At 34.0% G+C, this 23,749-nt stretch overlaps 1 long non-coding RNA gene across 5 annotated transcripts in view; it reads right to left on the bottom strand.

Moving 5' to 3' along the window:
• Window positions 1-1,233: 1,233 nt before the first annotated feature.
• Window positions 1,234-23,749, bottom strand: part of LOC102614038 (uncharacterized) — a 35,992-nt gene continuing 13,476 nt past the window's right edge. For 2 of the 5 annotated variants that reach the window (XR_008052066.1, XR_008052068.1), the window contains exons 2-3: window positions 2,614-2,793; window positions 1,234-1,606 (exon numbers count right to left, since the gene is read on the bottom strand). This is a non-coding gene — a long non-coding RNA (uncharacterized LOC102614038). Of the gene's footprint in view, window positions 1,607-2,613; window positions 2,794-2,919; window positions 3,007-23,749 lie in introns of those variants that run through there. The other 3 variants (XR_008052067.1, XR_008052065.1, XR_008052064.1) reach the window with 3 other exon arrangements.

Genomic DNA, 23,749 nt, shown 5'->3' with positions numbered 1-23,749 from the left:
ACCATTTAAAAAGACTATCAAGAAATTTCTTTTTCCAAAGGCATATTGACCTGAGCAAAGACTTGTTGAGGACAAGGTTTAGCTACTTCTGTGCAGAATATAAACCACGAAAGGCAAGACTTGACAATATATCCTCAATACTAATGATAACTACAATATCATTTTCAGAGACCTTGTTAATTTACATTATAATGTAACTTAACACCACTTCATTTTCTTGAGACGATTATTGATTCGACTGAAGACTCTGTTGTTGACTCAAGACTATTGACTTGAATGAATTGTTGATCTTTCTTGTGCATGCATTACCACCTTAGTAATTCAATTTCAACCCTCTGACTGTTTTGCAAACTGATTATGACAAAAGGGTCCTCTGAATTGATAAGTTACTAATTAAGTATTTCTATATTAGTTAATTGTATTGAAAATAAGGGAGAAACTTATCCTTCTCTGCAATATACATTTGCAGCCACACCAATCACTTCTTAAAATCGCACAAGAAAAATAATATGTGTTAATCCAGGACAACAGCCTCATCCAATTTGAATGTGGCATCATCATATCTTAAATAGATAATGTTATGATTTTTATACCACAGAATATATGCCTTTTTAACTGAATACATCAACAAAAGTATGCTGGCAAATATATTTATCAAGAAGACGATTACTGGCCATTTCATTAAAGACTTAAAAGGCATGTAAGTTGTTGAAGGGTCAGAATTGTATCTAATCTCTCTATTCACATACTTCAACAGAAACCATCTTTCTTCTATCATCTCTCATCTCTCATCTTTTCACCTTTTCCATTCTTCTAAAATTCTGTATTTTCTGATTTAAGGGGTTGCTGGAATTATGAATCTAGTTTGTACTCTTATAGGTATTGGAAATAATCAAAAGCCACAGAGCAAGCAGAAAGTCAATGAAGCCTTTGGATTGGATTGCTATTGCATATTAAGCTCCTGTTGCAGCATCTACTGCTATTTTTTTAAATCTACTCAATTGGTCAACAAAGTTTTTCGGATGCTTCTAAAAATATTTATACGTATAATAACTTTTACTTAAGATTGTCCTCCAAGCTGAGAACCAAGAAACAGTTAAACAAAAAGGTTTTCTTTCTGCATTAGTATTTATAAACTCAAAACTTGACACACTAGACTAAATCTCTATCTAACTTTCACACAAACGGCAAAAGAGGAGTCCACGCAATTGTGTCACAAAATCCACAAGCATGTCATCACAAAAACATGTAGAGAATTTAGATTATTAATTTTCAACAAAGAGCATCTGAATTTTTTCAGCATCAATATCAGAACCAAACTAGATAACAGATATACAATAAGGCAAGTGGTGAAGAAATAGAGCAAAGACACTCGGAAAAGGCAGATTTAAGTTCGATGAGCTCTAGATGCTTAACCCAAAAATAGCAGATATTGCAGGTTTATATAATAAGAAAGATGACACAGAAAAAGCATGGACAAACTCACAGCTCTGTTGAAAGCAGAAACTCCAGCATTGGCTTGCAGCCACACTCAGTCTAGTCCTGAAATCAGACTGAATTTGGGTAGGCGTAAAACAGGACAGCAGCCTCATCCAATTATGTTCACCTACAAACATTCAAAGCCATACAAGTTTCTTTCTATAAATGAGAAAAATACAGTAATTTTGAGAAACATAAAGATAATTCAAACTTAAAAATAGCATAAGAACAAAAAAAATTTCAATTTCATTGGATTTATAGAATTAATTTGCCACAGAGCTTCCAGTATAGAGCAGTATTCTTCAATATCTTATCTTAGGCCATGCAAAAGAGACATAACATGTTAATGCTAGTTGGACAAAAAGCATGTTGTTCTTATAAATATGGTATGTGAATAATGTGCTACTAACACCTAGAATATTTTCATATTTTATGACATAAAAACAAGTACATCAATGTAATTCTGAGTTCTTTACAGTCATAACCTCAATTCTTTGGGGATCATCTCTGATACTCTGCATCTTAAGTTAACCATTTTCTGTACCAATTTATAATTACAAAACAAAGATTATCAGTCACTCCTTATACCACCAAGGTAGATACAAATAAAGCAATGAGATAACTTTTACAACAACCTTCTCAGATTCGAGTTTGTACCCACTAATCCTTTAAACTATGGTCTTTCTATTTCTTGATTACTCTACTTATATCACAATCATCTTGTCCAAGAATTGTTATAGCTAGTGACCAAAACCTAACTTCGGGCTGGCTTTACTCCATTTAGATTTTTAACTCCCAGGTCATTAACTGACAACACTAATTTTGATGAATCACAAGGAAGCCACTTGGACTTCAGGCTCTTTGCTCTCAAAGAAACCAGGGTCCCGATTCTCAAATTCCAAAAAGTTAAGCTCACCAGAAAACCAGATTATGTTTGCATTGTCTCATAGATGTCAGTAAAACCCAAATTCTAAAGAACTACAAACGAATTTGATTCGGTTCTGAATTAATTCAAAAATGAATCAATACAATACAGTAGTAAAATATTTCATTTATGAATGAAACTACAGGATTTTCATGATGTTTAAAAATAATAGTACAATAGGATCCAACCAACATAAACCAGTGGCCAACCTGTTATGAACCTCTCACAAAACCCTGGAGCCCTTACAACTATTTCAAGATGTTTTCTCCATCAGTTTTATTGGGGTGTCAGAATGGTTGACTTGCTTGGCTCTGCCATACACCCATCCATGACCTTCTCCTGCACTATAAAACGGGCCTCTCCAAATGGAACGTGATGTCCAGCTCACACTACATATTAAGTAATTAAACAAGAAACTGAATCAACTTTCTTAAAATTGCAAAACAGTAGGGACCCGAAACAAAATCAACAAGCTCTGTATTTTCAAGATGCGCCTGAAATTTATTCATCTATACCATGAGAGATTTTACCATAATTCCAAATCCACACTCCACGGTTTCAACTAACAAGTATGTGACCTCCAAAATAGGAAGCTCATTTTGCAACAAGAAAGAAATAATCAAACATAGAAAATGATTTGTCGGAGAATGTTGGTGACTGTTCAAGACATACAAGATCAACATTAAGAAGGTGTACTACTTTTCAGTCAATTTTGCATCTACCAATAAAAGCTCCATTGATACTTTATATGATCCAATTATTTCTTCGAAACATGAAAATCTTCAAGTAAGTTTATAATTCATGTGCTTATACTTAAATTCCAGAAGCACTCACTTTTATTTGCAAACAATTGTTTACAAACCATCCCCTTACTTATATTTGACAATTACTGATCTCATTCTTTCCAAACCAATCATTTACTATTAACCACTGTTGATAATCAACCCCAAAATCCCAGGGAACAAATTGAAACCCAAAAACATACCAAGGCAAAAACGATATCATTGCAACACATACACACACAAGAAGCATATAAATATACAGTGTGTGTGAGTAAGTACAAAATAAAAGGAGACCCAGCAAATAAAGACTAAATCTTCAAAAACCCATTAAACAAAATCACCAAAAAGCACTTATTGTCAATGTCAGCCTTACATGTCACACCACAACAAGATTTTGATACCTGGCATAGACTAAGATCTCTGAGGCGCAGCTTGGCAACGAGGAAGCACGGTCACTACAGACATTGTGTACCCAAAAGCATATAATTTTATCATCTTGATTTCAATTTCAAGCATCACAAAATGAAACGCACTTCGCTTGTAAATCTATCTAGCGGTTTCCAATTTTAAAATAAATTATAAATAAAACGGATTTATAAATGCTTAAAAAAATTTAAAAAAAAAAAACAACAATAAATTTAATAATATCACGTACTTACACCGCACGTGCGTGTCAAACAACACGTGGAAATTCAAAATGCAACTTCAACGGCTAACAAACAACACGCTGTGCCTGTGGCTTTGGCGCCCAAACCCTAACCCTAACAAGCAGCACCGCCATAGTATCGGGCAGCAGGCGCCTGAATTTTACGCGTCAAAATTATAACTTACTGTGCACGCAACAAAATACCCACATTCCTGACCCCAAATTCAAATCAGATATCAAACTAAAAATCTTCTTATTAAGATTTCCGACTCAGTCTCGATTCAGTCTAAAAATCTTCTTATTAAGATTTCCGATTCAGTCTCGATTCAGTCCAAAAAACACCAACACAATGCCTTCTCACGTTGGATTAAGATTTTATCCAACGGAACAGGAACTGCTGGAGTTCTATCTTCTCCACAAAATTACTGAAAACCCTAATCTTTACCAAGCCGGCGATGATATTCCAGTGAAAGATTGCGATCTTTATGGCCCTCATGAGCCGAATTTGATTTGGGATTTATACGAAGGAGACCAATTAATGGCGGGTCAAGCACTCTACTTTTTCACTCAGTTAAAGAAGGTGTCTCCTAAGGGTTCGAGATTCAACAGAAAGATTGGCTTCGGTGCGTGGCAGGGTGAGGACGGAGCCAAGCCTGTTCTCGCTGTTGGCTCCGATGATCAAATTTTAGGGTTCAAGAAAAGGTTTAGGTATGAAAGTCGTAAAAATCCGGAACAGAATGGGAGGTGGATTATGCATGAATTCACCATTAATCCAGCCTTGTTGGGTAATCAATATTCGCATAAAGCGCTCGATTTTGTTCTATGCCGCGTCAAAAAGAACGAATCAGAAAACCATTCGGAGAAAGCCAATTTGGGCGGGAAGCCGAGGAAGTCGAAACAAGTCGGCGAGACGAATGACTGTAGAAGGAGATCTTCTGGTTCTAAGAGAAAGCCGAAAGAAGTAGTGGCCTCCAGCAGCCACATTGATCTCGATGATGAGTGCTTTCAGAGCAAGCGCTTAAAGGCTGAACAAAATTCAGTTTTGATAGAACAAAGCCACTCACCATGCTCGACTAACAGTCTGAACACAGTGGACCACCAAGGGGAGATCATACATTCAGTGCCTGAATATCCAACTCTTTTTGACGTTGAAGAATATATGGCCAGTCTTGTTCAAATCTTGGAAAAGGATCAGCATGATGAGGGCAGTCAAAATGGTCAACAGGGGGCTGAAGCAGAGGCAGTTTGTATTCAACAGAACCAAGCAAATGACATCCCATGCTCCAGTAACAACAATGTGCAGACTGTGGAATTTGAAGGGGAGATGGAGCACTCATTGTCTGAAGTTTATGACATATTTGATGTGGAAAGGTATTCTTCCAGTCTGGATCAGATTTTAGAGAGTGAGAGGACTGAGGGTCATGGTGATGCAGCAGTCCAGAACAAGCAGCAAGAGGCTGTTGAAGAAGAGGCACTTTTGGCTCAACAAAACGATCCGATTGAGTTGCCGTGCCTTGATAACATCTTGGAAATTGTGGAATCCGAAGTGGAGATTGATTCTTTACCTGACAGACTTGTTTTTGATGTGCGAGAGTTTTTGTCTGAACTCGATAAAATTGCCGAACCTAGGGATGAAGAAGGTGGGAAACTGCAAGCTGTGGCATGGGAAGAGGAGATGGGGCCGCTGCCTGTAGAGTTTCTATCGAGGGTCAATCAAGTGCTTAATCGAGTAATGTAATTGCAAGCAACGCACCAGAAAGGAGCGGGAAATTCTGATCGCACTCTTGCTCTCTGCTTTGTTTTGTGATTTTATGAAAGCAATACTTAGATTGCTAGTGTATGTTATGTAAACAATTTGTTTCATTTTCAATTGTAATATAATCACGTTGTCTTCCATTTTGTAAATGAAGTTATGGCTCTAAAAGAGCTGTTTTTATATATGATCTTTACAAGAATTGTTGTGCTTTGTATATATATCTAATAGATTAAGTTGAAAAGCAGGGGAACATGAAAGTACAATGATGTTACATGTTCTAATTTTTTTTTTTAATTGATATTCAACAGGACTCTTAGTTATGCTAAAACATGCAAAGAATTAACAACTATGATACAAAATACGATTGAATTTGTGTCATATACAAAATATAAGCAACTTGCTTCATTACACTGACTTACTAAACCAAAGTGCTAGTTAGCTTAAAAAGTGGATTACAGCCTTAAAAATAATCTTTAAAACTTGCTGTCGAATACAAAACCAACACCAAAAAGTAAAAATAACTGAAAAGATGCATTAAGATTGTACGTAAAGTAATCATAAAGCTGAAACAATCTAACATAGTGGCTCCCGATGTCATGAAAATTGGAGCAGGAATTGAATAAAGATAACCCCTTTTGCAAGATCTGAAAGCTGAATGTTCAAGATAGAATGCCAACTATTACAAATACAGACCTTACTGATTGACAAATGCATTAGCTTGCCTCGTGATATACAAGTGACAACAAGTTTTAATCTCAGTATAATTTGAAGGGCTGTTCAAGTATCAACAACACCAGCATATACAACCATAGGCACTGGATACTATGGATGGTACTATGCTGCTTGATAGTTGTTTACTATCAGTTACAGCATATATAACCGTAGATACTGGAGACTGTCCTATTGGATGATAATTGTCCATTTGATTGAGATTCAGTAGGAGAAACAAGATTTTTAGAATCAAGTGATGGATGATTCATTGATAGCAATGTGTCATATTCATAGAGAGATCTTATACCATATTTACAGCCGGTAAAGTTCAATCTAAGGGCTAAGCATTGCTGTAGCTAGAAACAAAGATTCTAATGTTTGTTATGTACTAGTGTTTTATTCTTCTGCCAATATCAACCCTTGATATTCCCTGATTCTAGAAACTTCAAGAGCTTTCATTCCCATGCCTTGTTGGTGTCTTTATTGCTTCAGAATTCAAATATAAGCTTTCCCGCCAAGTATTTCTTCGTTGAGACATTTTATCGAACAGTTTGATACTTACATCAAACACCTTTATTTTAACTAACAAGGAGCCATCGACAAAAGTCAGGGGTAAAACTTTGGTTGGGGAACAGTTTTATCAGTCAAGCGAATTAATGCAGACATTTTATTTATCTTTATTCATGTAGATAAATACAAAGCTGCTTTAATAAATATATGCATCATTCAACCAGTATTGATTGAAGTTGATGCCCTTGAGAGTATATTAACTGACTTATTTTAGTTCTATGCCTGAGTAAAAACTCATTGCTCAATGTTTATATCCAAACACAATCAGCCAACTCGACATAGTAGATGGTCAAAATGTTCGAAAGTACTTGAATGACTACCATGTGATATTTGGATTCAGTACTTGATCTATTGCTTGTGTTAAAATGAAACAAACAGCATCATAACATTGACTAGCTAGATAAAATTGTGTCATTTCTGGTGTTAATTATTGATAATAGCAATAATATTGATTAATTATTGTGAAAATAACTGAGGAGAAAAATATGCTGAGGCAGCATAAGATATATATGAATGTGTTTTGAGTAAATATATACATAACTGCAGCTAGGTGCCAACGGGATAGGACAAGCTGTTAGTGTTATTATCTCAGTGGAAGCTGGGAAACCATTGCTATGTCCTGCACACTCTGTGCCTAATGTGGCTTCTCATTGGACTGGGTCTATCTCAGAATCTATATAGGTTTGGCAAGATGATGAGTTGTTTCCATGGTAAATTAATGCATATGGGTTAGGTATATAAAAGTGGTTACTCACTCACACATTGCTTGCATGCTGCACCTAATATTAAGCTTTTAACAGAGGGGGTCCCCTTCCCCTAGTCCTGGGATTCTTGGAGAGACTATAGTGAATATGACAGGTGAAAGATGAATGTCTACTGAGAGCTCAAGCCCTTGAAGAAAATTATATGTGGAAAAGGAAGAGAGACAGAGTTAGACAGAGACCAGCGTTCAACATCAAAGAGGTGGCATTTTAAAGCTTGTGTTGCTCAATTCTTTTTTTTCCCTTTGTTCCCACACAGGGTGATAGACTGATAGTGGATATGAAATTCCAAAAGAAACTTCTCTCACAGCCAAAGTTGATCCTTTCTCAAAGATTCAGCTGCAGGAACCTGAGCTTGCCAAAACTGTGGAAGCCAATAGCATGTATAAACCCCAGCAAAAGAGGTGAATAGCAGGAACACCCATTATTAATAATTTAAAGTTTAAAATTTAAATAATGTTTATATAACATGAGTACTACAATTACACTTGTAATGTACAAACATGAAGCAAATGAAATATCATACGCAAGGACATCAGTGTCGGTAGTATATGCCTTACTTCCTGAAGAATTTCACACTTGTCAGTTTCTTTCTAAAATTACGCACGCAAATGCAAGAAAATCAATGGCTAAAGGTGAAGTTGCAACAAGAGAAAAGTTTGAATGCATAAAATCATCACTAGAGACGGTGCAAAGAGATATTCCTACTGCTAGATCAGCCTAAAATATGCTGAGGCCGAAGCTCAGAATAAGGAACTTGTCATGAAGCTTAAGACAGCCAAAAATTGCAGGAAGTGGTTACAGTGGCATCTCAAACCATCCCTTCTGCTTCAACAACAATTTCTATTTCATGTTCCTTTCTCAAAGAACCATTTACTGTATTAAAAGTTTCAATTTCCATCGACATTCATGACCTAAATTTTGGGAAGAGAATAACAGAGAAACGACCCCAGTTTATAAATTTATGAATTAACTGAGAGGAGTGTCTGAATGAATGGATCACTTTCCAGGATTATGAGCTGAAATTTGATTAGCGACCTAGTTGAATAAATCAATCAATCCGGATGATGTAGCTTAGCAGATGGGATTTTGTGCAAAGAATTGGATAATTGTTTCTGAATTAGAATAATAAACCCAGCATCAACAGTACGTTGATCGAGTAACCATTTCAGCTTAGCACAGCTCCATTTATAATAACATATGATAATTACAAAGAAATTTAAAAAAATGTTATCAAAATCACAGAACCAGGCACAATTAAATTAACATCAACGGCAGGCGCAACAAACTACTAAATGAATGATGACATAAGAAGAAGAACATTTTTCATAAAGAGAAATGAGAAAATCCAAAATAATAATGTAACATATAAATACTTTAATTTTTCTAGTTAAGTATATTATTCAATTTTTCTCTTCGATATTAATTTCAAAATTGTCAGACTTATTACAAATCGTTACCAACGAAGTTGATGTAACTTAATTATCTGACATTAATTATGGATATGAATAATTAAATTTTGTGTGTTTAATAAGTGGGTTGGGTTCGAATCCATTTAATCCCGTCATGACACGAATCAAGAACATGATTATTAGCTTAATTTGTATAAAGTTTTAGGAAAAAAAGGGTGTCCGTTATAAAACCGGAGAGAGAGATGAACCGGGTCGACCCGCCATCATCGCCAGAAACCGGACGGAGCGTCGCGTTTGAAGCACGAAAATTGCGGCTAAAACCCATCACCATCACCGTCGATCTCGCCGGAATTAGGCCTCGCCACCGCCTGGATCTTTTTCCTCAGCTCACCCTCATCATTTTCAGACGGGTCCCGTCACCTTAAACGGTCGTTTAGCCGCCGGTCGGCCGCCGGGAGTTCACTTTTTTGAAGCTCGATCCGTCGTCGTTTCTGCGCGTGAATTGTCACCGCTGGCGCCATCGGCCTCAACGTGGTCAGCACTATCAGAACTGAGTTTCCCGACCACCATTGACTGAACTATGGGCATTTCGGTAATTTCACATATTGGTGGATAATTTAGTAATTTCAGACTAAGGGCAGTTAGTTAACCTAGATTTTGGGGTAATTTGGTAATTTAAGTCTTTTCGGGCATTTTGGTAATTTCATACTCCGAGGGTAATTTCATAAATTCATATCTTAGTAGACAATTTGGAAATTAGATTGAGGGCAGTTTAGCAATTCGCCACTTCAGGGTAATTTGATAATTTATGTTTCAAGGGTGTTTTGTAATTTTAAGAGATAGGAGTGTTTTAGTAATTTTAGAGAATTAGGATATGTGTAATAGGAATAAATAATCATTTCGAGTTTTATTGCATAGCGTTATTGTATTTCACATATACAGGTAGTAATTATGTCGTTTCCTTCAATTAAAAGGACCCTCAAACGAGAATCAACTAACAGACATGAACAAAAATCGAGTTTGAATATTGTAACTGTGAGTGAAATGTACAAAATATATTTTCTTTGTAGTTTATTATGATTTTAAAGTATGGTAAAGTATGTTTATGAAATAAGTTTTTTAATACCGTTATTTAATGATTTTTCTAGAATAGATTTTATCTACATATTGAATACTTATTATTAAAAATGTTTATAATTATTGATTTTATTATCGATTTTCAGTAATTGCACAACAATATCTTTAAAGAAAAGAAAATTAAATTTAAAATATGTTAAATGGAAACGAAATGAGATTTAAAGTATGAATGTATGATTATATACTTATATATGTGTGTATAAAGGTTGTTTGTAAAATTATTAGACATTATCATTTTCCTCCAGATACAGAGATACAGTTGAGATAACAGGTCTTTAGAACTTGTCTAAACACATATGGAGGTTTTGGGCCGTTTATTTGGGCGCTTTTACCTTTTGAAGGCATATGTATGCAGTATGATGATTATAAAGATACAGATGATACAGATGAGATATAGGTCTTTGGGCCGATACACAAAGGTTTTAGGCCGTGTACTTGAGCGTATTTTCCCAATAGGAGATTTACAGGTACAACAATCGATCCAATAACAATAATTATTTTAAAATTATGGTCAGGTGATGGTGCCAGGAGTCGTAAATGTTTTATTGGGATATTTCAGATTGTATAATTTTATTATAATTTGTGACCAAGGATAACCTACTGTACTTTGACATTAGAATGTTTGGATGATATTTGGTACTTTGATCAAGAAAGTTGGTTGTAACTGTTGGTTGAGTATTGAATTCTTTTGGGAGTGTTTATTTTTTATAAATTTACAGGTTGGGAATATTACCTTAAGAGGGAAGATTCAGCTGAATTTTCAGTAGAATCTTTGGATATTAGATTTATTATCAAACGGTTAGATGAGATTAGATAGGCCGGTTCGTGGCAAGTTGTGAATCGTCATGATTCATCACTGACCAGGCATGCACTAAAATAGTTAAAACAATACTCTGTTCCCGTTCAAATTAACCTTGGCTTCTTGCCATTATTATCAAAGGTATATTAATTGATCAAATAAAATTTGAACACCACTGAACTGATCGATCCATCATGCATTCTTCAGTACGACAATAGATGATTGCCAAATTAAACAAACAAAAAAGCATTAACCATCAATCATATGTACTTGGTACTAATTAGTGTCTACTTATTCGAATTTTGTGGCCGGCAAATCAAAATCATTAGCACCTCCATGATTAGTGCCCCAACTGTAACAATAAAAAAAAAAAAAAAAGTTTGGCAAAATAATGGGAAATCCATGATGCACTAGTGAGAGTTAGTTTATTTTAACTATTTAAAAAAAATGATAAATTGTATGCTTAAATTATAAATATTATTTGCAGTACTGCTCCATTGTACAACTAATTTAACTCTTGATAGCTTTTATTAGTAAACAATGCCATGGAATTGTGATACAATAAAAAATATAATATACAATAATAATAAATTAAACAAATAAAAAGGGGTCATTAAACCCAGATCAGATTCTCTCTGGTTAACTGTGATTCCGTATAGAACTTAACGACATGCACACGTGCCCCGGCGCATGATGAATGGCCAGTTTCAGTTTGCATGGAAGATGGCATATCATTTTCAAGATTTATAAAATGATCAATACCTTCAACAATTATTTATACTTGACAAACAATCTCTATGATGTTAATTTCACATAAATAAATGCATTAGGAAAGTTTTCAGGATAATAGAGGAGTCACAAGGGTTCTATTTAAAACCGAAACTCCTTAGACTCTTGTCGCCTTATTGACAGAATTATTCTAGACATGCATAAATACACACTACTTACAATAGATTATCTTCCAAGTACAAATGGTCATCTCCACTATATGCGTGAACAATACTGTATATGTCAATAGTACCGTATACGTGAATATTGTCTTATCCGTAAACAATGTTGTATACCCTAAGCACGAACCTCCTGCTCTGATACCAATTGTTGCGGAAGCGTGTGGTTGAGGAATTACTAATATTCTAATAAATGAGACTTCTGGAGAAATATAAATGAGGGGATAAACAAATGCAAAGAAAATAGGACATATAATTTACGTGTTTCAACTTAAAGCCTACATCAACGGGCAAAGACTATAAGATAATTTTACTAATAAATGGGAATTTACAAAATTGTGAAAAGCTCTCAAAACCCACAACCCCAATACAGCCAATTGAATCCTCACTAGAACACTCAAGTGGAAGCTCTCTTAAATCTCTCAAATTACTTCACTTACAATTACTCTCAACTCTCTCAATTGGACGATTAACAAATTAAGAATGACATTTCTATTTATAGGGATCATTGTTCACCTGCCACAAGTTTCAATTTGACTTCAATTTGTCAAATTGGAAAAATTTGGCAATCGGTGCCAACTTTATCATGCAATTATAGTCAAAGCACTACAAGAAAAAAAGGATACAACAACGATTTAAATGCATTGTTAATTACATACAACAACGAGGACCTGCACGTTGTTGATGTTGATGTTGTTGAATGTCCATGACCTTTGACAACGGACAATTCACGTAGCAAAATACAACCTTGCCTGTTGTCATTTGTCATGTAACCACGCTCTATTTTCGTAGCTGATGTCTCACGTTTCAACACTTTTCACTACAAACTTTTTGATGTTGTCATTTTCTATACAACAACAATACATGCTCGTTATTATTTGTAACATTTAACAACAATAGCGTACTCGTTGCTGTTTTTAACATTCAACAACAATAAATTCTCGTTGTTGTTTCTAACATTCGACAACAGTGAATGCTTGTTGCTAGTTGTAATATTTTAGACAATTAAACATTACCTATTGTTAATTTGCAAGTTGTTAAATGCGCCTTTTTTTTTCTTATTTCATACATTAGTTTTATCATTGTATACTTTTGTCCTACACAAACATATGCACAGTAATAACACATTTCCAAAATATAATTTCATTAAAAATGTATTCAAGCATAAAGTTAATACATTTGAAGTATCATTATCACAATAGTTTCTAAAATCTTAAATACATATAAAACAACAAAATGAGATATGAACAACCAAAACATAAGTTAAAACATCTTTGAGTGATCTTTAAAAAAAAAGTTTCTTTAAAGCTCAATACCGCCAAGGAAACCTCCAGCAAAACAAAATTAATTCCTACACAACAAAGTTCAAGGAAAAGAAAATAAGTAAGCATTTTATAAAAACATAAATTAACTCTATATGTGTGTGTACGTGTGTGCATGTGTACTTATATATTTGTTGATCAATAAAATATCATAGCAAGATGAATCACAACTATTACTTTGTCTAAATTAATTTGATGCAACTCCTAGGCCAAGCAACAGTACTCCCCAAAGCTTCATTGATTATTCGAGCTTCATCTGTCATCTTGTACAATTCAACATCTTCCTTACCAAGAGTAATTGACTCCACCCAAACTTTCCAACAATCCCTACCAAGAGGCACGTGATGGACTCTTGCCTTAGGATCAGTTGATGCAACCTTCCCCTCAGCCACAACCTTAACTGGATCATCTGAGTACCAATGCAATAGTTGACAGCTTGCATTTTCTAGCTCAAGATTTTCATGCATTGTACCACTTCCTTGTTGTGACTACAAGTATAAAAAATAAAATAAAATAAAATAGCAAAACTTATCACAAACTATAGAAGTGGGATATGGTAGGAACAAAAGAAACTTACTCGAGGAGTGCATTCATGAGCGCTCATCACATCATCAGGTCTACCAAGATTCTGTAAAATTAAAAGTAACTATATTGAAGTGAAAGTAAAATAAAAATGATTTTATATTACCTAATATTGTTGATGCATATATACTTTATCTTTTTTTTTAGTTTAAAAAAAATAAAAATAGTAAATGATTTACCTGTTTTGACATAAAAGCAGTCATTTGTTCAAACTTTTGTTCAAGTATCTCCACTCTTTGAGATTGAGTATGCAACTGGCTTTCAAGTTCTCTCACTTTTTGAGTAGATCGATTATGCAAATTCTCCGCAGTAGGAGTAACCCCAAATCCACGTGCCCGAACTCGTCCAAGTTTTTCAGAACCATAAGCTTTTGCAACAGCATCATTTCTTATGTCTATGTTCTCATTCGGATTATTATCTATTTCTTGATACTCTACAACCTTTTCCTAAAGCATAAATTATTTATATATTAGTTACATGGAAAAATAAAAGTCATAGAAGTAATAAATATATGATTTGGTTTCAACAGTTGCGAACCATTCTTCTTCCAACTGCTTCATTAGCAGGCTCACCGTTCTTTTTACGATGTCCCTGAAGCCAAACATCTACCCTTGTTATTTTTGTTGGATCTGAACATTTCTTTTTCTACAATAAAAAGAATAGAAATTGTAAATTATAGCAAAATCAATAAAAATACAGCAAAATTATTTTTTGTATCTTACCATATTATGCTCTGTACGAGCATAGCCTCTTCGACCCATTGTATGTACCTCTTCTTGTTCATTTCGCATATTTCGAAACTTCTTGCTTATTTCCTATCACGTAAAAATAAAGTCTTGTATTGATATGAATTTATCTTAACATAAATAATAGATATAATTACTTACTTCAAACTCTGGAGACAATCTATGTTTCACAAAAGCTTCCCAATCTTCATCAAATATAACATTTTTTGGCCGAATAAGAGCAAGGGCACGTGACCTATTCGTTTTCTTGTTCGCTTCCTTAATCTTTGTTGTTATCTCTAATTTGTATTGTCTCCATCGATCTCCTAGATTTCGAAGTGCTAAGTGCTTTTGGGATTCATTTACAATAAATCTTTGCTGTAAAATAAAGAAGCATCTTAGTAGTTAAAACAATAAATTATTATTAATATGAATACAGAATATAACTTAATTAATGACCAAAGATCTTCTTTAGTTTTTGAAGGAACAAAACGCCAATCTTTGATCACAATAGGCACATGCTCTCTTGCTGCAACTCCAGCAAAAGTGGCGTACTTCTCTGAATTAACTCCCACTGGTTGACCTCTTTCATTGAATTCAACAAGTAAGGGAGTATGATCTCGAATCACTGCCAGTGTAGTAGGGCCTCTTTTTCGTTTGCCATTGTTAGTGCTAGGTGTAGATGTTTCGACGTTCTCATGACTGTTAATTGTTAGCCTTACATTTTCTTCTCGAGTGGCAGCAACAAAGAGGGCTTGCTGTTGTTTTTTGGCTCTTTTTTCAGCTTTTTTAGATGACTGTATAATGAAAACTTTATATTTAGGTAATATTGTGAAATACAGTATGAATAAAATAATTAATGTATTAAAATAAGTAACGAATTCACTTACCTCTGCACCTGTCATCTTCTCCCACTTTTAATGCTTGCTGCAAAATACAAGAAAATAGCGCAAGACTTTTGCAAGTATGCCTTGATGAATCTTATTAGTTCGTTCATCAACTTTCCAGCGAGAAGAACCACATTTAAGACATGTATTTGCATGTTCCAAGTCTTTTCTAAATAGACAGCAATCATTTATACAAGCATGTATCTTCTCGTACCCAAGTTGAAATGCCTTCAACAATTTTTTTGTTGAATAAAAAGAATCTGGAAGTGTATTTTCTGGTGGTAACATATCACAAAAAATTTGAAGCATCTCATTAAAACTACTGTCAGATAACCCATGGGTAACTTTATGCTTGAATAACACTACAGTTGCTGACATTTTAGAGTAGTTTGTACAGCCTGGGTACAATGGAGTCTCAGCATCTCTAACTAAATTTTGAAGTTCCTCTCTTTCTACATATGTATTCTCTGTAGCATTTGCTTCTTGAAAACATGCTTGATCTTTATACATCCCATAAGTTTCTGTCATTTCAAAATTTATGTATTGATTTGATGTGTATGTATTCCCCTCACCCCTGTATTGCATTGTTGTAGTAGAACTCTCCCCATGAAGGACCCAATTTGTATAAGTCGGATCCATGCCCTTAATAACCAAGTGCTCGTAGACTATATCAAAATGATGGCGTTGTAAATTCTTACAATATCTACAAGGACATACTATAACATCTAAGTTTCCCAAACAAGCACGTGCATTATTGACAAAGTTACGCACTCCCAACCTATAATCCTCTATGTGTCTACAATAAAGATTTTACCAAACTGGAAAGTTAATTGAATTTCACTAATTTCGTACAAACAAACTGTTTTTTTTTTTTAAGAGGAAAAATGAAAAATAATATTTAGAAATAAGGCAAAATAATACCTTGATAGGTGAACCCACCCTTTATCCATTTTCGAAACCTGTTTACATGAGCAAATAGTAAGTTGAAAATATAAAAAGTTACATAACAATATATTCAAGACAAGAATAAAGTTACACATGACTCTTGCTATTTTATTTTCATAAGACTTTGTATAATTGTTATTTTTTAAATTCAATATCTTCTATATTATTTACTAGTTTAAATGTCAACACAAAAGTAAATAAGAAAAAAATTTATTTATTTTGTAATAAGAAAATAGACGAATAGTGTATTATTACTATTATTATTTTTTATAAACAAACAATTATCTAAGAGTAAAAGAGACATCTTTGACTAAGAGTAAAACTCGACGATACCCATTATTGACAAAGAGTAAAAGAGACACCTTTTCATGTTATTTTACTTGCAAAAAAACAATAAAGAATGAAATATATATACACCTTTTCAATTTCAAGGATGTTGTCTTCTTTGTTCTGGACCACAATCAAAAGCTTCTTCTTCTTGGGACCACAACGTATACACCTGGAATTTTAGATAAAAAATCAAAGAGTAACTCAATTTAAGTTCCAATAGAGAGAATGTGTGTTGAACAAAAGAAGACCCAAACCTTATTTCTTCTTGACAGTCACGAAGGGGAAGGAATAGTTGAGGGATTTTCACCAAGAGGAAGAAGACAAGTAAAGAGAAAGATAATGCTGGAAAGTGAGAAAGTGAAAAAGTGAGATCAGGTAACTTTACCAAGTGCTAACGTTTTGTCTTATTAGTAATTAAGATATTATTTTTTATTAATTGATAATGTAGAGTTTTTTTTATTTGTGCCCTTTGTTTTTTTGGGCTAACAAAAGAGATTTTCATTAGTTGAAAATAATAAATAGATTTGAATGTATTTATGTCATTTTTTATTTAAAAAAATTATTTGTGGTAAAAAAAATTATTTACATTTTATACAAAAATAAATTAATGATTTAATAGGATAGATTCAATAATTATATGAATAACCACCTATAATTTAAAATTGGTTGGTTACTTTTTTATTACTAGTTTTTTAATTTGAAAAGGCTTTATTATTACTATAGAGAAATTATATATATAAACATTTTTCACCTATGGCAAATTATTTCATGGTTGAAAACAATTGACAACAAACTAAAAAATGTTGTGCTACATTCTAGATAGCAACGTGCCTTTTAGAACGTTGTCGAAAATGAATTTTTTAACAACATGCTTATATTGTATGTTGTTATTTGTCTTACCAAAACCGCCACAATCAGAAAACTGTTGTAATAATATTTTTCACAACGCACCTTAAAGCATGTTGTTGAAAGTAAACTTTAAGCAATTTTTAACAACGCACGATCTTAAAATGTTGTTAAACATCATATTTTACAACACGCGTAGCATGCATGTTGCTAAATTCCTGTTGCTATATCTCTTTTTTCTTGTAGTGAAGTCTACATACTAGCTCAAAAATTGCATGCTTGAAATTTGCATGCTAGTTATCTCATGCAATTACTCAATAATTGCATGCTTGAAGCTTGACTTTTCAACAGCCTTCCTCTTAGACTAAGAGTTACGTCACATATATTAACATATGCATGAGAATCAAACCAATAATACCGATCAATACCGTTTGATGGACCAACAAGATCCACAATTTGATAATCCAGTTCTTCTGTTTTCATAATTGGGGAAGACGATACTCTAGATATATTTTCATATATATGTAATGTATAACCTCCAAACTTTAGTATCGTTTCTATATATATCCATTTAACTGTAGCATAATCATTAGATACTCTCCTTAGAGACTCTTCTCTAGTTTCTGGAACATTGATTACACTAATAAATCTGGCTGAACAGGATCTTCGTGGCATGTGTGAGCAAGACATGGGATGCCTCCTTCAATCTGGCATCTTTCACATGGATACACTGGCCTAGTTTCCTTAGGAAATGAAACTAATATTGTGTCATCTTGTAGCCTTTCTACTTTTGGTACTTCATGGACTTGCAAGGGCTTGTTATTCTACTCATATTAATTTATCCATTGTGGAGGAAAGATCGATTGGTTTTGTTTGAAAGTTTTGGGTTGGATAAGAAGATTACTATGGCTCATGGAAAACATGTGGGTTTGGACTTTGTAGGTCATGGTATGGTGAACTGCAAGAGTCGATTCATTTGGCTTCATGGTTAGTCCATTTATTTGGACTAAGACTTTTATGGTTTCTAGAAGGGTTGGTTTGTGTAGATCTAGAGTGAAATTTGGTTCCACTTGGACAACTACATGTCCTTGGTTGAGTCCTGCCTCAACTGCTGAGATCAAAGCTTTTTCAAAAGTTTGTCATCTTGTTTCAAGAATGGCAAGAAGGCAAGTGATATTTTTGCCTGCAAGGAATAAAGGTTGGATCCCAAGTCTGATTGCACCTAAATGCAATCCGTTGTATCCTTCAATCTTATATCTCTTAATATCTTGTGGAGAGAGAATAGGAATATAGGTTTCTTTAGAGCTAGAGGAAATAGATTGTACTACAACTTCAGAAGACTTTTACACAGACTTGAGTTTTGGCTAACGGAAAGGAACAACATACTTTATGAAAGAAATTAGGGTATTTACATCATAGGACTTGTAATGATTTAGAGGATCTAATCTAAGAGGTTGGATAGCTTTTTGGTTGATTTCTTCTTGGGTTTTGAAATGGAAATTTACAATAGGAGAATTATTATTTAGAGAAAAAGAAGAGGAAACCTCCATACTAGAGGTATGTTCCCCATACTTGGTTATATTTTGGTTGTCCATGGTCCCCGACAACCCTAACACCAAGTCTTAATATCTAGGAGGATACAAAATAGACTTCTTTTACTAGCGATAAGCCCAAAACCAACACAACTCTCCTTGGCCTAATAATAGGGCCCCACACCTCTTAAGGAAATCTTTTCTATACATCCCTTAACCAAATAACCTAGTTTTGAGAAAACAGGTTTTCTAGTCTTCTATAATGTTTCTGATGTAGCAGATCCGTTCTAACGGCGACCACAGAGCATACTTTATTATAGAAGGATTTTTGAAAACTCCTTTTGGGAGTACTGGCTCTTATACCAATTTCAAATTAAGAAGATTTAGAGGATAATTTTATTATAAGAAAAGAGAATACAAGATTTCACCAAAGAACTCTTACTATAACTCAAGACTCAAAGACTCGATGATCTAACACACTACTAGGGAGTCCCTTTTATAGGCACCATACATCCTTATCTTTAAGGAATCTACTTACAACTCAACACATGTGACTCTACACACTTTTCATTTATTTATTGGTAACTATAATTAAGTGACAAGTAGATTCCTTGTGTGAAGTAACATAAAGGAGTGATAAGTTATAAATTAAATTCCTTCAAGATAAGATGTAATTATGTAAATCGTGAAAGGAGATTCCCATAAATTTTCCAATTCAAGATTTTAAAGTGTGGAAAATTTTAAGAAAACTTTAAAACCCTACGATTTTAAAGTGTTAATTTATGTATAACTCCTTAATTTTAGTTAAAAGAGAAAACAGAATGTATCATAATTGACAAACAAATACATTAGAAGAATCATTTTGAAAGCTAGAAGTAAAAAGGGGGTGGATGAATTATTATGATAAAAAATATAAACAAAAAGACGAACCAACAAAGTTTGAAATATTTTTTGAAATTGATTCAACTTACATGTTAGTGTAAGCTTAAGTATGACCTTAACTTTTGTAATAAACGTGCATGATGAATGAGCTACATAAGTAGTTTTTTTCTTTATAGAATACAATATATGAAGAATAATAATAAATAAATAAATTGTCTGTGTGGATGATCGTGGATGGTCATCCTCTTGTTTTTTTTGAGTGATTATTGGTTACGATAGCCCAGCTATTAGATCTGTCCGTCTATCAAATATGTGCAATTAAAGTTTAGTTATTTAATTATTTAATTGAATGAAATATCTCTCGTTTTAAAAAAGATTAATAGGATGAAATACTTTTTTTTCTCAATGTTTTCATAATTCCGTGACAAAAACTGGTTTGCTTATAAATAATAAGGTGAAATTTTTTTTTTTAAATAAAAACCTAATCTTAACCGCTCAAAAAATAAAGAGAACCAAAGGAAAAATAAAAATATAAAGAAAAAGATCTCTGTGCAAAAACAAAGTTCGGAATATCTCTAACAACCCATTATTTGGCAATTACAATTACCCCATAATTTTATTGCAAATAAAATAAAGTCAGCCAATCAGAATGTTCAGTAAAACTCAAGTCCAAATAGGCAAATACACTCTTCCCATGAGAAAGTCAAAAGCCCAGCAAACCCCAAAACAATCGGATTCGGATTCAAACCTTCACGGGTCGACCCAACCGCCCAATAGACTTTACAGGTTACAACGAGGCAACCAGCAAAGCAAAAGCAAAAAATGTTTCAAACTTTCGTTGGTTCATCAACAAAATTGTTTGTATCAAAACACGTGTGATTTTGAGCATTAAATAATCGAATTCTCTTAAATATACATAACATCAGTGAAATAATACAAAAGTAGTGTGTGTGCTGAACCATGCGTATATGAGAACTGAGATTAGCAACCCTACAAATAACTGACATGCCGGAAGTGGTTATGTCAAAGACTTACAGTGTGGGAGCAAGCTTCAAGGGTTAAGTTTCAATCTTATCTTTTACAGATATATACTTTTTTTGTAAATATATCGTTGTTTATTTGCTTGATTGTACCTGGTTCAAATCCAGCGAAACTAGAAGCATCGAATTCTTTTCTTACTAGCATTTTGTGTTTATCCACCCTGGAAAGGAGTCTAATTGAGGCTCTGAGTTGACAACTCCATTAATGGGAGTTGGTTATTAGAAATGCCTTGAAAAAATAAAAAAGGCATATTTCAATTGCTTTATAGAGTAATGATCGGTACATGCTTTCATTTTCTTTAAACATCTAAACTTTTTCCTCAAGATAAGGCGCATCAATAATATCGTCAAACTAAAGATTAAGCATATTTGCACGTGCCAGTTACTTTTTGGATGTGATTACATTATAGACTGGATTTCAAGTTTTCCATAATAATTTTCAACTCCTATGTTAGTTTTCAAGTTTTGACTCTCGCGTTAAAGTTTTCATGTCTGTAACCTAGACCTGTGAACTAGCAAATTCCTTATTGTAAAGGTACAAAACGCAAACATCACTTTCCAAGTATTTAAATACTGTTGTGTGCGAAATACGGAATCAAGTGCACTAAATAATTATAGAAAAATAAATAACATAATTATTTAACGTAATTCGGTAACTAAACCTATATCTACGGAAGCAAGAAAAAATAATTGTTTATTTAACAATTAGTAGAGCACAAATATTTGAGTAACGAATCTCACTTTCCAAAAACTTAAATATACCAAGTACTCTCTCATTCTGCAGGAAAGATAAATTCTCTAGACACACTTCTCTCACTTCTTTCAAAAGCTTAGAAACTTATAAGTTTAACAAAGTTTAGGGATGATTTCCAAGTGAAGAATGCATCTCTATTTATAGCCAAAATGGTTGTACTATTGCACCAAACCCTTTGTCAAATGGTCAATTAAATCTGCAACTAAATTCTTCAAAATTAACAAACACATGCATGCGGTGCCAACTTCCTCCAAATTGTCAATTATGCATGTGGCTTATCTTTTCTTTTTCAACCAATTTGAATAAACAACTCACCAAAAATCTTTGACTTTTTAATAATTCTCCACCTCGGTGAAGATTTGTCTAAATCTGAGCCGACTACCAATAAACCATCATCCCCAAAGTGGCTGCATCCCTGTGACTGCCTACGTACCCAAACTTAGGATCAAGCCAACCGCAGTTCAACTCCAAACTCAATGCATTCGAAGAATTTAAATTAGTTTCAATCCGTACAAAGATTTAATCATTCTACACACACGATTCTCCTTTCTAGCAACTTTGAAACCACAAGGCTTAGTCATATCAATTTCTTCCTCCAAATCTCCATGCAAGAATGTCGTTTTGACATCCAATTGAGCCAACTCTAACTCATATTCAGCTATCAAGACAAGTAGGATACGAATGGAAGTATGTTTTACAACTGGAGAAAATACTTTATTATAATCAATACCTTCCTTCTGAGCAAAACCTTTTACAACGAGCTTTGCCTTATATCGGAGAGTTGATTGATTTGGAGATCCTTATTTCTTGGTGTAGACCCATTTATTGCCAATAACCCTTTTCCCCTTTGGTAACTTTACAAGTTCCCAAGTCTGATTTTGATAGAGAGATTTCATCTCTTCCTCCATCGGTAACTTCCACTGATCACTTTCACTGCTGCGTAATACTTCACCAAAAGTATTGGGGATGTCATCATCAATAACTGGAAGTACATAGGCTACCACCATGTCTTTAGTAAGCCATTCGGGTTTCTTTATCTCTCTTCTTGGCCTCATTGTTGCTATAGACTCATCATTATCTACACCATCAGTTGTTTCTTCATTTTGTGGGACATCAGAAAAAACAATCGCTTCTTCAACTCTAGATGCCACCTCTATAGTTGAACATTTCTCTAATGTAAAACCAACTAGTACATATGGAGTTGCATCAAACTCCACCCGCTGCAATATCTATGTGGTCTTATTCTCCACCTGCTGAGAACTTGAAGCTTTCATCATTCAACCTTCATCAAATATGACATCTCTACTACACACAAACTTTTTACCTTCGAGATCCCAAATCTTGAAGCCATTACTCCACCTCTGAATCCCACAAAGATAGTTTTTCTAGTACGAGAATCCAGTTTACCATCAGGATAATAAGCTGGACACCCGAATATACGAAGGGAATCATAGTCTTGTGCATGCTTTCCAGACCATATTTCCATAGGACTTTTACCTCCAATTGTAACAGAAGGCAACCGGTTTATCAAGTGACTTGCGTAGCTCACAGCTTCAGCCCAAAACTTTTTATCTAAACCAGCATTAGATAACATACGCCGTACTTTCTCTAGCAAAGTACGATTCATACGCTCAGCCACACTGTTCTATTGCAGAGTATGTCTCACTGTGAAATATTTTTTAATAACCTCCTTCTGCCATACTTGGAAAAATGGATCAGAAGTATATTCACTTCCATTATCATATTGTAATACTTTGATATTTCTGTCAGTTTGAGTCTCCACCAGTTTCTTCCATTTCACGAAAATCTCTAAAACCTCATCCTTTGCTCGCATGGTGTACACTCACACACGTCTAGATAAATCATCAACAAATATAATAAAATAATGGCTTCCACCAATTGATGCAGTCTTGGTTGGTCCCCATATATTACTGTTAACATATTCAAGGATCTCACAAGTATCGTGATTAGCTATACCA

The sequence above is a fragment of the Citrus sinensis genome, chromosome 9 (assembly GCF_022201045.2).
Source record: "Citrus sinensis cultivar Valencia sweet orange chromosome 9, DVS_A1.0, whole genome shotgun sequence".
Taxonomy (NCBI): Eukaryota; Viridiplantae; Streptophyta; class Magnoliopsida; order Sapindales; family Rutaceae; genus Citrus; species Citrus sinensis.
This window is presented reverse-complemented; position numbering and strand designations above follow the sequence as displayed.